The following is a 14680-nucleotide window of genomic DNA, read 5'->3' as shown; positions in this document are numbered from 1 at the left end:
GTGGTTAATTAAAATTGTAGATAGTTGGATCTGCAAGGGATGCATAATTTGCATAGATAGACTGTTTTGATGGGATTATATTTTGTGTGTCCCGTAAGAATAGGGTGTTATTATGTGCCCAAATTAACGCTATGGTATTAATGGTTGTGTTAAAATACCTATTAGCTACTATAAAAATAAGTGGTTATGTGACATCTTATGACTTATGTGGTTTGATAATGTTGTTGATTCCTACCAATATAATGTGTGTGTGAAAATGAGTTTGATTTCCACTTTGTTTGGGAGATGGTCCCATGGAAGTTAGGGTTCAATTTATAGTATAAGTTAGGTTAAAAAAATTGACATACTCGTGTTGTATTGATAAAACTAGGTAGGTTAGAAAAAGACCTAACCTAAAACTGACAAACTACTTATTCTGTCTACGTTGGATGATAAAACTATACGCAAAATGCATAATAGACATAACTTTTTTATACGTGTAAAATTAAAAGATAGCTTGCATAACTTTTGAACTCAATTTCTTTCATCTTACGATATTATTATGTTATATTCTATTTTTTCAAACTGTAAACATCTATAAACAAGTCAACCACCTAGAGGCACCACCCCATACCGGGAGGCGCCTCAACGAACCACTTACATCAAACTAAAGTCCCACCAATTCGACCAAAAAATCTATTTGTATTTCAACTTGTTTTAAAACCACAAAAAACCTAACGTCTAAATCTTTCTCAAGATGTCCTCAATCTTTACCTCTTTGCATTGGAACACCTTTACGTTCCTCGCCTTTCATATTTTCCAACAAACAATAATAACGATACCATGAAAAGTCCTTTTTTCCTTTTCCCCAAACCCCCACTTGGTCATAAATATCTAGCAGCCCTCTCACCGTGTTGACAGTGAACTGGGTCACTTTACACCACGAACGCACAGCCTGCCACACTTTCGAAACACCCAAACAAGCCGCAAAAAGATGATTTGCAGTTTTTGTCCCTGACTCACATTAAATGCAACTGCTCGCGGACACTTGAATATTTCTTTGAGAAGTGCATCTTTAGTTGGGATTCTGTTCATTTCAACCCTCCACACTTGGATGGAACCCATTTACACCATTTCTTTATAAAAATTGACTGACATCCCGGCTTGATTCTATTAACTTCGTGACCGACTTTGCTAAAAACATTCTCGACGAGTCTCCCAACCAGACCCTTGAATCTGTCTTATCTTTCCAAACAGCCGCAGCGAGGCAATTAAAACAACCCAATTTATATACATATACATTATATTTTGCAATGTGTATATGCTAGATAAGTTTTTATTATTTTATTTATATATATATATATATATATATATATATATATATTAATTTGTAGAAGTTACAATATTTAAACATATATTAAAGTAAACGTGCTTGCTTGAGCTTTTGACAAGTGGAGTTTGACATCAATATGTCATTAAGATAAGGTAAGCGCGACTTGGTTTGTAAACAAGTTGTGCCCTAGCCCACCTTGCCTCAATACTATCCGAGTATCCCCCACCCTTGGTTTTGTTGTCGATCATAATCACTGATCACCTTCACTGATTGCCGCATGACAACTACTTAGTACCACCGCGGTTTCACAACTTGTATAAACGTATATCGCTTCATCTTGGTAGATGAGACTTATAAAGTTATAATTAAACGTTATCTCAATAAAACATCCCAATATTATTTATGAAAGCAAATATTGTTGAATAAACCTCTACTATTTTTTGTAAAAAACATATTATGAAAATGTAGTGTTCATACCTATAGGCTATAGCCATTGTATTGGTGACAAGTAAGAGAAACATGTTGCAATATAATTTGAGAAAACGTATTAATGTTGGTAACAAGAACATCATTGTGGGAGACAAATGCAAAATCATACAAAGCTACAGAGAAAAAGCAAAATAAAGGAGAAAACTTAGTAGCCATAGAATTAAAGTCGTGGCTACATCATGTACAAAGGAAACCATAATATTTTGACATGTACACAACTATACTTTCTTTCGTCTTTCTTTCTTTCTTTCTTTCTAGAGACATGCAACATAAATTTGTGGATTATCTCATTATGGTATAAAGGAAGTCATCTAGATTCTATAAAGAAAAATAAGACACTAAAGTTTATTGTATTCTAAAAGTTTATTACTATAATTTCCTATGTTCAAAGTATTTTAGAATATAAAAAACAGTTTGTCAATGTTTGAGTATTAAAAACTCCAAAAATAGGTGGTAGCCATGATAATAATATGACTATTGTGTTGCATCTTATAGAAATTGAACGAAAAATAGGTGGTAGCCATGATAATAATAAGACCAACATGTTAACTTTACTCTAGCCCGGAATTGCTTGTTTCGACCAAAATCTAAACCGCCGTCTCTTCGATATAAGTTATATCATAAAAGTATAATTCAACAATTTTATTGATACTTATCAACTTAAATCAACTTAGACAGGATTAAATTTCCCTTTAATTGGTTCAAGAATAGTCCCATGACTTTTTTCACAGGAGGTCGTGAGTTCTAGTATCACGTGGAGTAATTTGTTTTAAGTTAAGCTAGGCGTATTCCAGTTTTATGTATCCTTCTATATGGATGGGTTAATTCATCATGTTATGTTATGCAAAAAGTTATCCATTTACAAGGGTGATTTTATATGTCTGCTTTTAAAAATATAATAATAAAAAATCTTTAGAAACTGTTAAAAAGTATAGTAATAAAAAAATCTTTGGTTAGACCTTCTGCGCCGGTTAACATAACTATAAATAAGTCAAAAGGGATGCGACTAGTTTAGCTACAAGACATGGTAAATATATAAGGGGGTGGTAAATATATAAGGGGGTGGGGGTGGTTGTCTTTGGGGATGAGATTGGGACCGTACCGGTATTGACCGGTCCCGGTCTCGAAAATCGCGGATTCTTGGTACCGGTATTGAAATATTTGGTTCGGTACGGGACCGGGACGGTACCGGTATTTAAGGTAAAATTTCGGGAAAATTCGGAAAATACCGGTCTCGTACCGTACCGGTACCGGTACCGAAACTTAAAGCGTTGGTACCGATTCGGTCCCAACAGTACCAAATCAGTATCAATTTCGGTACCGGTACCAGTCCCGAATTTGTCCATCCCTAGTTGTTTTTTCATCACTTACAAACATCTAATGAGGTGTGCCACCTCATCTCACCACATTTCATCACTAGTGATGAAATCTAGTGGGGGTGGTGGTAATGTGATGGGTATTGGTATACATACATACATACATATATATAGAAAAGGGTTCAAGTAAAAATAAGGAGTTTCCTATGAATGGTAAGAACCAACAAATTTTTGACACTTGGCATTACAAATGATGGTGAAAGAACAATTGTAGAAAACTATGTCGGTTATAATGATGAAAGAGTAATTCTAGGAAACTATGTCGGTTATTGGTAATTTTAAATCTCAACCATTGATTAACATGATCCAATGACTATGATTTATTTCTAGTCTTCCTAGAAAACTACTTATTTAGGATACCACTCCCATATATAATGGCTATGATTTATTTATAGTCTTCTTAGGAAACTACTTATTTAGGATACCACTCCCATATATATATATATATATATATATATATATATATATATATATATATATATATATATATATATATATATATATATATATATATATATATATATGGGAGTGGTATCCTAAATAAGTAGTTTCCTAGGAATACTAGAAATAAATCATAGCCATTGGATCATGTTAATCAACGGTTGAGATTTAAAATTACCAATAACCGACATAGTTTCCTAGAATTACTCTTTCATCATTATAACAGACATAGTTTCCTACAATTGTTCTTTCACCATCATTTTAATGTCAAATGTCAAAATTTTGTTGGTTTTTACAATTAATAGGAAACTCATTATTCTTATTTGAACCCTTATATATATATATATATATATATATAGGGGAAGGTTAACGTACAATTAAAATTAACATGCTAAACATGAGAATCAAGTAGAGTAATTATATATACAAGTAGGGTAATTATGTAATTAAATCACAGAGTAATTATCATAAAATAGTTACATAATTACTCTACTTGATTCTCACGTTTAGCACGTTAATTTTATTTGTATTTGATCAAAACCCTATATATATATATATATATTAATTTTTAGTATAATTATATATCTGTGTTGTCTAGGTATGTTTGGACCCTATACGAGTTGAAAACCTACACCACTGAATGGGTTTAAGACATTAAAAAAGAAGTCTGCTTAGACCATGTGTAGTCAAAACGCCTTGGGTATTTTGCGTCATGTGGCATCCCCGTCATCACTGGAGAGTTTTGCAAAAAGTGGTGTACTGGGCAAAACGCCACAACTCTCCTACAATAATTACATATATTACCCTCTCTCTCCCCGCACCCCACACACAATTTTATCAAAACTCGTGCCATGCTAACGTTTTGTGGAAAACGCCCATCCCAAAACGCCGGGGGGGGGGGGGGTTCCTTCCGGCGTTTCGGAGCCCAAAACGCCACAACTCTTAGCACTACGAATGGTCTTATAAATATCTAGTTAGTATTTTTCAATATTTCTTGCCAACTTTTTCATTTTTTATGTTTCTTTTTATTTCTGTTTCGGTAATACATTTTTTTTCCTATAAGGTATACCATATGGTCCGACTAGTTATAGACTTGTAGATAAAGTTACAACATTAAAAAGAAAACAATGAAAAAAAAGAAAAAGAAAAAAATAACTTAAGGGCTGAAAAAGGTGGGAAAGGTAAGTTTATGGGCCGGTATGTGGGTCTGGAGATTGGAGTCTAGTAACGCGTGTGAGCTCTTTAGAAAAAATGGGCTTAAGATGGCCTAAAGCCTTACAAATTACAACGAATAAAGTTTCATCTTAAGATGACGAGGCGATTCTAGTATTAATATTAAAGAGGTAGGGTACCAAAAAGATCAAAATACTCTTAAGTATTACATGCGGGTCATAGTGGATCCCCTCAGAATGCCACCCGCGGGTCATATTAATCACCCGCATAGCTCAAAACAAAGAAAGAACAACATTACTTCCTAGAGACTATGTGCGAAAAGATCTAGACACCCTCAGAAGTCATCCACAGAGTACTGATTACACCCGCAAGGATGACCAAAAGGCAACGTCATGGGACAGCTGTTATTACCCAACTTCATTCTAGAAGATTTACCAAGATCCTATCTTGGAAAACACGTGACCCTTCAGTCATTAAAAGGACACCTGACCAGGTTGATACAACCGTGCACATGCCAGGATTATCTCATCCTATCATATATAGACACGTGTCCAGGTTGTTACAACCATGCACATGGGCCGTATAGCTCAACCTATCACAGGCGGACACGTGTCTAGGCGGTTACAATGGCATCTTCTAGAAAGGGACAGTTGGGCTAATTATATTCTCATATCCTTCGGCTATAAATACTCCACAATCTCCATGAGGTAACACATTCACTCTCCACTATCTACTTTCAATACTTTAGTACTTTATCTTCACCGTAATTGTATTTATTCTCACGCCGGAGGGTGGTTACGGGAAGACCCCCCCCCCCCCTCTTGTCCTTCCCGTAACGAGCTCACGGTGGTTGTTTTGCAAATTTCTGTCATTGAACTTCTGGAGATTGTGCTCATATCGTTAGTCGGTTTATACTTGACCCATACCCTGTGAACTCCTTCGATCTAAGCCCTTAGAGTATTAGGTCCCGTGTTTCTACAAATATGTTATTATCACTTTACGTGGAAGACAAAATAGTATTTATATTTTCAGCTTTGTAAATATGTTTTACATTTAAAGTTTCCCTTATCCGTACTTTTTATCACTTAATCTAGATGTGCACAAATAGATTGTATTTATTTATTTATAACCGGTTCCAGGTATGGTTGGGCTTTTGAACAAGTTTTGACTGATTTGACGAGGTTTTATCTGTTTTTGGCCGGGTTAAGTCCGGATTTTGACCGGATAGAGATGGAACTGGTTCTGGTTCCGAGTTAAATCCAGAATCTAGTTTTTAATCTTCACATTTAAAATAAACCTTGTTATAGCACATGGAATCAACCAAAGATATTAGCATTTTTTTACATGGAATGAAGGAATAGCGGGAAACTAGTGGGTGTGGATTGAAAATCATCATCATCATCATCATCATCATCGTACTTAGTATATCCCATCAATAACAAAACTATGGTAGGGTCTGAGGAGGGTAAGATGTAGACAACCTTATCTCTACCCTTTAGGAATAGAGAGACTGCTTCTGATGAGATCCCAATGTTCTTTTCCGTTCTAACAATAATATTGTAAACAGATGTGTCTCTAAGTGGGTGTTTGATGTATTGTTGGCTAGACTAATGCTGGTCTAACTTTGTTGGTTTTTAATAAAATTGGTTGTTAAAAATAAAAGGAAAAAAGAATACTAATCTTTTATAGGCCTATAAGATGGTCATCATGGTCCATCCATGAGTGGTACTTGACATGAGCACCAACTCATTTGTCCTAAATTTAATATCGATCATAACTCCTCAATAAACTCATGTCGTATTCATCTCCATGCACATTTTTAAAATATTGGATAACAAGTGGCAAACAGAGACAAAGCATATATTTGATGGAACTGCAATAAATACAATATTGATGGTACCAAATACTAAACTTATTTCACGTGTCCCTAACTCAACACTACCTTTTTTTATTTTTCGAATTTTTGAATTGTCATGAATGAATCATAATGGACATACATAATAATGTACAATTCTTCTGGTTATGATTCAAATGTCAGTTACAACTAGTACAAGTATATATATATATTTGTATTGTATTGTTGAATAGATATGAACGAAATCTCTTTTCTCTTCTCATTCTCTATATAGCACAAATTACATATTTATCTATGGACGTTTGTAAGTTGCATCATGTACTTCTTCAGGAAGTTGTAGCGCCATTGATTTTGGTTGCAAAGTTTGTTTTGTTTTATCTTCAATAAAGGTTTTAAAAATTAGTACCGCGTACACAATGAATAGAATTTGCAACTGAGGATGTGCAGAGAGAAAAACTTGTGCTTGACAAGAAAAACTCAAACCTAAAAATATTTTGATCGATATTCAGGCAGATAATAGGGTATTTGAATACTTATAAAAAAATGTCTGGTTTGAAACAAATATGTTATATGATTTTAGGTAATACTCGTCCAAGATGTCATACCTGTTTACTCGCATCCAAACCCAATATATTGTAGTTTTTTTTAATCTTATTACATGAAGGATTTGAAAGGATATGGATGAGATATTTATTTCTTCATTTTTTGCTCTTGTCTTCAAATTTCGTTTATTAAGCAATAAGCTTATTAAAAATGAATTAGTTTCTACTTAGTTAGATTCTATTTATATTGAATTATATTGAAGGGTTTGTTAGAAACCCATCCAACAGAGATTCTTAGTCAAAATAGGATTATCGTAAGATATAGAAAAATAAAAAAATCTATATTGAATAGATTTGAATTATATGTGACGAGAAGATCTTTTTTTTTTTTGCCTGATTTTACTTTATGAAAATAAGAATTTCATCTTTTATCTTGTTGATAATTAATAATGAATATAGTAAAGGGGACGGATTTTCAATTGATTCTTTATAGAAAAATGAGTATCACCGACAGATCATAAAAAAATTGAAATTAGAATACATGTTGGTCATTCCTTAGTACTCAGCAACAACTACCCTAACCCACGGATTTGAGATTAACATCAATAGATAACCGACAACCACACTAATAAACTCAAAACACATATTGTTGGTTTGCGGGTACTTTTTAGTGGCATATTATAGGAAGATAATTTGTTGGTGATGCTTAGAATAAGATCTAAGATAGGATTCTTGCATGACTTCTTCAGTCGTTTATCGGTATACAGTTTAATAGCATCACTAAGTTTTTATATAAGATAGTGAGTAAATGGTAAATTTGATTATAAGACTAAACTACTAGGAGTGTTATCTAAATATCAATTTAGATGGGTTATAACTTTACACACTAATTGATGGATGTCATTCATTTTTGTGCTTGAGTTGTTAGAAATCATAATACTTGAAAACTAGATAAATTGAAGAATTTGGGATTATATGGTTCCTGATTCAGTTTGTGGGGTTTGGGTGGATTTAGCCCAAATCTATAGATAAAGAAGTTGTAAGAACGCTTAAGTTGTAAGATTAAATTTGTGACTAAACTAAACTTGAAGTGGATTATATGATGTGTTCTTGTGGAGAGATTAACCTATGATATTGTGAGAAATGTTATCTAAATTGAACATGGAGACAAGGGATATATTTATGAACTTTGGTGGATGGGTAATAGCATAATTACTTTGTTAACATCTCAAACGAATCAAAATATGAACCATTGATCAATAATTGGTTGTGGATAATAACTTCGTTTTTTATATAAAATGCATATACATATATGATGTCGGTTGTTGATTAAATATTTCCATGTTTAATGTGATTCTATTAACTTATGTATGTGAAGTTCGCGAACGAGCCTTAACGTCTCACATTAAAGTTGAAGGGAAACATCTATTCGGATTTCAAATCTCAATTTGGACTTACCTAGTTCCTGTTTCAAACCTCCATTTTGTTAACTTAAATGCTCAACACTTAGCGATGGGGCTTTTGAAACGTAAGAGTTTTCAATTTTTCATAAGAGTTTTGTACAAACCATCATGGCCGAAGGGGTGAGGATGTAAATGACTAAATGTCACATTGTGTGATGTACATTTTTGCGAGTAAATTGAACAACTTTGGGACCAAATTTTCGCAATATGTGAATTTATCAAATACGAATTTAGGGTGTTAGAGATAGTGGAATCCTTGACCATCTCGAAAGGATAACACAGTTTATGACGCCCTTGTAATACGAACGTACATATAAAGATTAAACATAATTATAAATGAAAACATAATGTATAATCAGAGACATTATATAATAGCATGTATTGAATGTATATTAATTTTTTAATTATACATAACAACATTTTTAATATGAAAATTGGAATGATAAGTAGAGTGTCACTTCTTACTTGATGGATAATTGGATATACGTAGTTTCCACCGTGCAACATAAAAATATTGGTTGGTATTTAGTTATTTTCTTATCTTGATTATGTTGTGGGAACACTTGTGGACTACACCAAATGGGGAAAACGTATCATATTTACCATTGTTAGTTGTTCTCTTAAATAATGGACAACTGCCCACACATGTTACAATTATAAAAAATCAGTGTAAGGTATAATCATTTAATGTTGAGCGTTGTACGAGCTTGCTCTTTATTTTTTTTTAACGTCTAATAAAGCTCGATCATCCTGATACACTCATTGGTCCACACCCATGACCTCAAACAGCCTTGATTAGGGGCGCAAACAAGTTGAGCCCGATCGAGCTCGGCTCGTTTAACTTACACAAAGCTCGAGCTCGAGCTCGGCTCGTGAATAGATTTATAAGCTCGAGTTCGGCTTGGGCTCGGCTCATTTACTATTTATTAATAATCTTTTATATAATTATAATTACTTTATATATATTTTCTATTATAATATTTTATTTATAAAATAACATATATTATTTAGTGATTTTTATTTATTTTTTCATCACATGATATATATTAATTAATAATTCTTAGATATATATTTTAAAAAATTATATAAATGACAGGTCTAGGCTCGCGAACCGGCTCGAGCTCGATAAGTGAAGCCCGGGCTCGTTTATTAAACGTGCTTACTTTTAGGCTTGGGCTCGGGCTCGGAATCGATTTAGCTCGGCTCGATCGAGCTTTTTAATGAGCCGATCTCGAGTAGCTCACGAGCAGCTCGACTCGTTTGCACCCCTAGTGTTGATGATCTGGTCTGCCACCAATTCTAAGGGAAACTCACCACCCATAAAGCCTACTATGGTATAAACAAGTGTATGAAGAACCCATGAATGAGGTGTGCACGTCCATACCGTACATTATCTAACCAACCAATAAATAAACGTTTAATAATTGAGATTTTGTTATAAAATCTGAATTTATAAGCGAAAATATAAAAAATACACTGATGCAATCGAATCAAATATCACATTATATATTTATATTAATGAGCGTGTGTTAATAATAGAGGTAGACGTTGAATTTTGTGGCCACCCAATGAAGCTAGCATGTGATTAATCTAATCACTAAATTGTGATTCCAAATTAATATTCAAGTTGATGTGTCAAATTTACAAGTAAAATATAGTAGTTATAAGTATGTATGATTTTAAATGATGTGATGGGAGTCATCATTTTGAGCCTAATTATCTCTAAACTCAATGTAAGTTTTTCATTTTGATTTGCTACACCTTCATGATTGAATGTGAATGGATAAGCGGCTCGTTGGATTGACGTGAGGGGAACGAGAATGACTATATTATTTCTAGGAGCGAACCGGGAACGAGAATGACTATATTATTTCTAGGAGCGAACCTTAGACGAATATAAAGTGTATGAATACAAATTAGGCCATGGAAGGAAAGAAAATTCCATTACATTTTTGTCACACAACCAACAAAAATAAGTCATCAAAATCCAAGTAACTTAATTTACAAATTCAGCCAAATATAATTTTTTGTGGTTATCAACATGTAAACGTTTAATTTTGAAAATTACTGAATGATTTGATACAACAATCATAGCTTCAAATAAGAATGGTGTAAAAGATGGTTCAAGAAATCTAGTTGGTTCCAGCAGTGGCAAATCTTTCCAACTCTTCCTATATTCCCATTATTGCATTTCTCTTTATCTTCAATTATATCAAAAAAGCCCGAAAATAAGACACATTTTTTTTTAATAATAGAAAAGATATAATACAAGAAATTAACTTTTAAAACACAATACAAAAACGTACTCAGGTTTAAGGTCTATAAATTTAAATATTTATGTTGTAAGATACTAAGGTGTTTTATATATAAGAGATCACACAGAGATTAAGGTAAATTAAACTTAGTAATGTAAGATGTAGTATATGTTGTCCAAGACAAAAGAAAAAAAAAAGTAATGTATCATTTCATGAAACACTACATATGTTCATGAAAATTATTTATACATGTCTTAATTAGAAAATGTAACATATTTTCATTTTTTACGGAAAAAGAAGTTATAACCATGGTAAGCAGTTATATGTATAGTGGGCTAGTATAAATGTTTTGAGGAAAGTAAGGATATATATGATATTAATTCTAGCTTTTGTACAGAGGTGAGTGTTTGGGATACCGTCTCCTACGATTAGTTTGAACTACCTTTTCATCATATAAGTTTTCAAATGGATTTATAAGGTATTGGATTGCAAATCTAGCTTTAAACTTGTATACCATCCATTTAAAAGTCTGAACCAAAAGCCTTCGCCATTTTCAATTTTGAGTTTAAAACAACACTTAAAAAACTATCAGAGTTCCAATGGTACTAAGAACTATGTCCACATAGTGGGAGATTAGTGATAACCAAATTTCATCAAATATGGCATATATATGAGCAAACCTAACGCTTTGCGGGGTTTCCTGTTAACATAACATCTCCGAAAATTCCTTTACTTGGACCATACCGAATTACACATATAAGGTTACTTTCAAAATGCAACGTAAACGCTTAGAATGCCAATCCTAAAATAGGTTGTATGATGACCATGCCAAAATTCACTAAGAAACCATGCATAGACCGACTAGTTACCAGCATTTTCTCAACGGTCTATGTTGATCGTTTAACAATTTTCTGCATTGGTCGGTAAAAGCCAACAACGATCATTTGTCAATTCTCTATGTTGACCAATACTCCGTGTTCACCAACTTTAAATTTGAAAACCTTGCCAATATTCGGAAGTTAGTATAGTTACACTAAAGTCATCAACTATTTTACAAGTGTTACCATTTATATGTATTTATATAATTGAGATGTTAAGACTCCTAACAACTTGTCGAAACTGAAAGTAACATGTTGAACCAGAGTACTTATTACTTTCCATATTCAATGATCATGGGTACTGATTCAACCATGACCGGACCACATCTAAGACGAGTCTACTTCAATGACAAGGACCACAAGCACCCATGGACCTCACCCCTAAGGACAAATATAAAAGACGGGCTGATGATGATGACACAAATAAATTCAGTTCAGTGCTTACACAATCTGATACACATCACACATGCATGTTTACAAAGAAATCGAATTTGTAATTTTACCAAATTACAAAAACCACCTTTAAATCAGTGATTCTTTTCCATCAGTTGGTTACTTTAAATCTTACTAATTTAACGAGATTGTTTATTTACAGGATCTGTGGACGCAACCCGACATGCGTGGTCTAGTTAGGACTTAGGATTGTTTATAAACAATCGAAGTCAACCGAACTGTTTAAACCTAAATATATGACAACCCGTTTTGGCCGGTTTATTTGTTTTTAACCAACGTCTCCAATTCGGTTTATGTTTTTCCAAAACCACGGGTTGTGATTCGACTGAAAGTTTTTCGTCAAAACCAGCTGACCCCAATAGCTTAGTATCAATGTATCATCATGTACTGTAAATCTTAAGAACACACAAGAATTAAGACAGATAGCTACAATATTTAAATCTTATTAATATCACACTAAAAAGAGCATAAAGTCTACTACAAACAACATTTGAACATGGGATTTGAAAATAAATCATCTATTATACCAACAAACAATATTAACATTCACATATACAAAACTTATCAAGTCTAGCGAACAACAATAACCAACATATCCATCAAAGGTAACAAAATTGTATGTTTCCCACTCCCAGCTGCCTTTCATTGCATTGACAAATACTGCAAATAACATAAAACAAACCTAAATCAAAATATTCACTAAATATTCACTAAATTGTATGTTAATCTAAACCGAACCGAAATTAACCTGATATCAGTTATTGTACCATCGGTAAACCGAAAAATAACTAAACCGAACTGATCCATTCATATTTTCATATAGTTCTAGCTTTTATACCTCTTTTCATGTTTTATACCACAATTTCATGTATTTATAAACCTATTCCATGTATTTCGAAGCAAAAAATTTAGTCCCAGTTCGATTTTGATTATTAACCTAACCTACCCTAACCGAACGAGTAACCGCGTAAACCGAAACGATAATCCAAGAAGCGATTGGTTAATTTGGTTGAAGCTAATAACCAAATCGCAAACACTCATAACAAGTGAAATTGATGATGAATCTTACATCAAAACGAGTTCATCTCAAGGAAATAAGTTCTTTGTTTAACCAACGTCTTTGCAGCCGTCCCAAACGGCTCATCAAACGCAGCCGAAACCAAAAACCCATCCAAACTCTCAACCCCAACCGACTGATCACTCGGTCTAGTAGCCACCAATGTAGCCCCTTTCAACACCGTCCCATCCGGCAACTCCAAACACGGCGCGTACCACAACCTCATATTCAACGCAGGCACAAGCGTCCTCTTCGAAGCCGAAGAAGCCAACAACGGCTTCACTCTCAGCTCCTCTAACTGCTTATTCATACACAACACTCCTTGCCCGTCCGCATCCGTCAACGTCACCGAATCCAACGTCTTGTGATCCGAAACTATCGGTTGAAGTAAATAATGTCTAGCCGATGCGGCAATTAACGAGCTAATCGTCCACACCACGCGTAACTTCAACCCGCCGTTAGTGTAAAACGATTCCGGTATACTTCCATTATCCTCATTCACCGAAATCGTAACCGAATTAGTTAAACTATTATTATTATTCTTATTATTATTATCAGGATATGTAACAGAAGACGCTCCTAACATAACGCAATTGTTTAAAGTGGATCCGAAATCGGCTCGCCATCGGAGCAAAACGCCGTCGTCTAACCCTAACTCGGCGCCGGAAGCTCAATGTTGAGAAAGCGGATGTCGGTGAAGGTTTTGAGGACTTGAGCCGGAGAATGATGCGTAACGCCGTCGAAATCATCGGTATCTCCGTCGGCGTCAACGTTTAGGTTTCCAACGGATAACGATGACGTTGACGGTGACGGAGAAGATAACGGTCGTTTAGGAGAGAGGAGTTGAGCTAGGGTTTGGATAGGTTTGACTATGGTAGTTAGGACGGTACGGAAGAGAGTGGTGAAGCGAGATTTGGATGATGAGGTGGATGAGGATGAGGAGTCGTCGGAGATGACGCAGTCGACTGGAACGACGACGTTTTTGGACGAGTGGGATTAAGGAGTGGAATCTGGTGGAGCAGCGGCCTAAGGATTTGACGTCGGAGATGAGGTTGAAGATTAGGAGAAGGAGTGAGTCTGGGAGTTGGTCGAAGCGGTCGTATGGTGGTGATGGTGGTGGTGGTGGTGGTGGTGGTGGTGGTGGTTAGATCTGGGAGGATAGAAGACATCATGTGAAGATATTGGAATTGGAATTGAATTGGAATTGGAATTGAATTGATGAGAGAATTGAATTGAATTGAATTGAATTGAATTGATGGGAATTGGAGTTGGGGGTTTGAGGAAAGGGGCAGAATGGTGTGACACGGGAAGAAGTGTTGAATGTTGATAAGAGTTTTATGGTTTTTTTTTATTATTAAGCGTTGCAAAAATCGTTAGTCGGTAATT

General features: G+C 34.4%; 1 pseudogene; it reads right to left on the bottom strand.

The window, feature by feature from the left end:
- Window positions 1-13218: 13218 nt before the first annotated feature.
- LOC143534850 (F-box protein At5g46170 pseudogene) lies at window positions 13219-14463 on the bottom strand (annotated as a pseudogene).
- Between the last annotated feature and the right edge of the window lie 217 nt (window positions 14464-14680).

The sequence above is a fragment of the Bidens hawaiensis genome, unplaced genomic scaffold, assembly GCF_021521415.1.
Source record: "Bidens hawaiensis isolate Kalapana, Puna unplaced genomic scaffold, B.hawaiensis_p1.1 tig00010347_1, whole genome shotgun sequence".
In the NCBI taxonomy this organism is placed as follows: Eukaryota; Viridiplantae; Streptophyta; class Magnoliopsida; order Asterales; family Asteraceae; genus Bidens; species Bidens hawaiensis.
The sequence above is the reverse complement of the archived record's forward strand: the minus strand, read 5'-3'. Positions and strand labels throughout refer to the sequence as shown.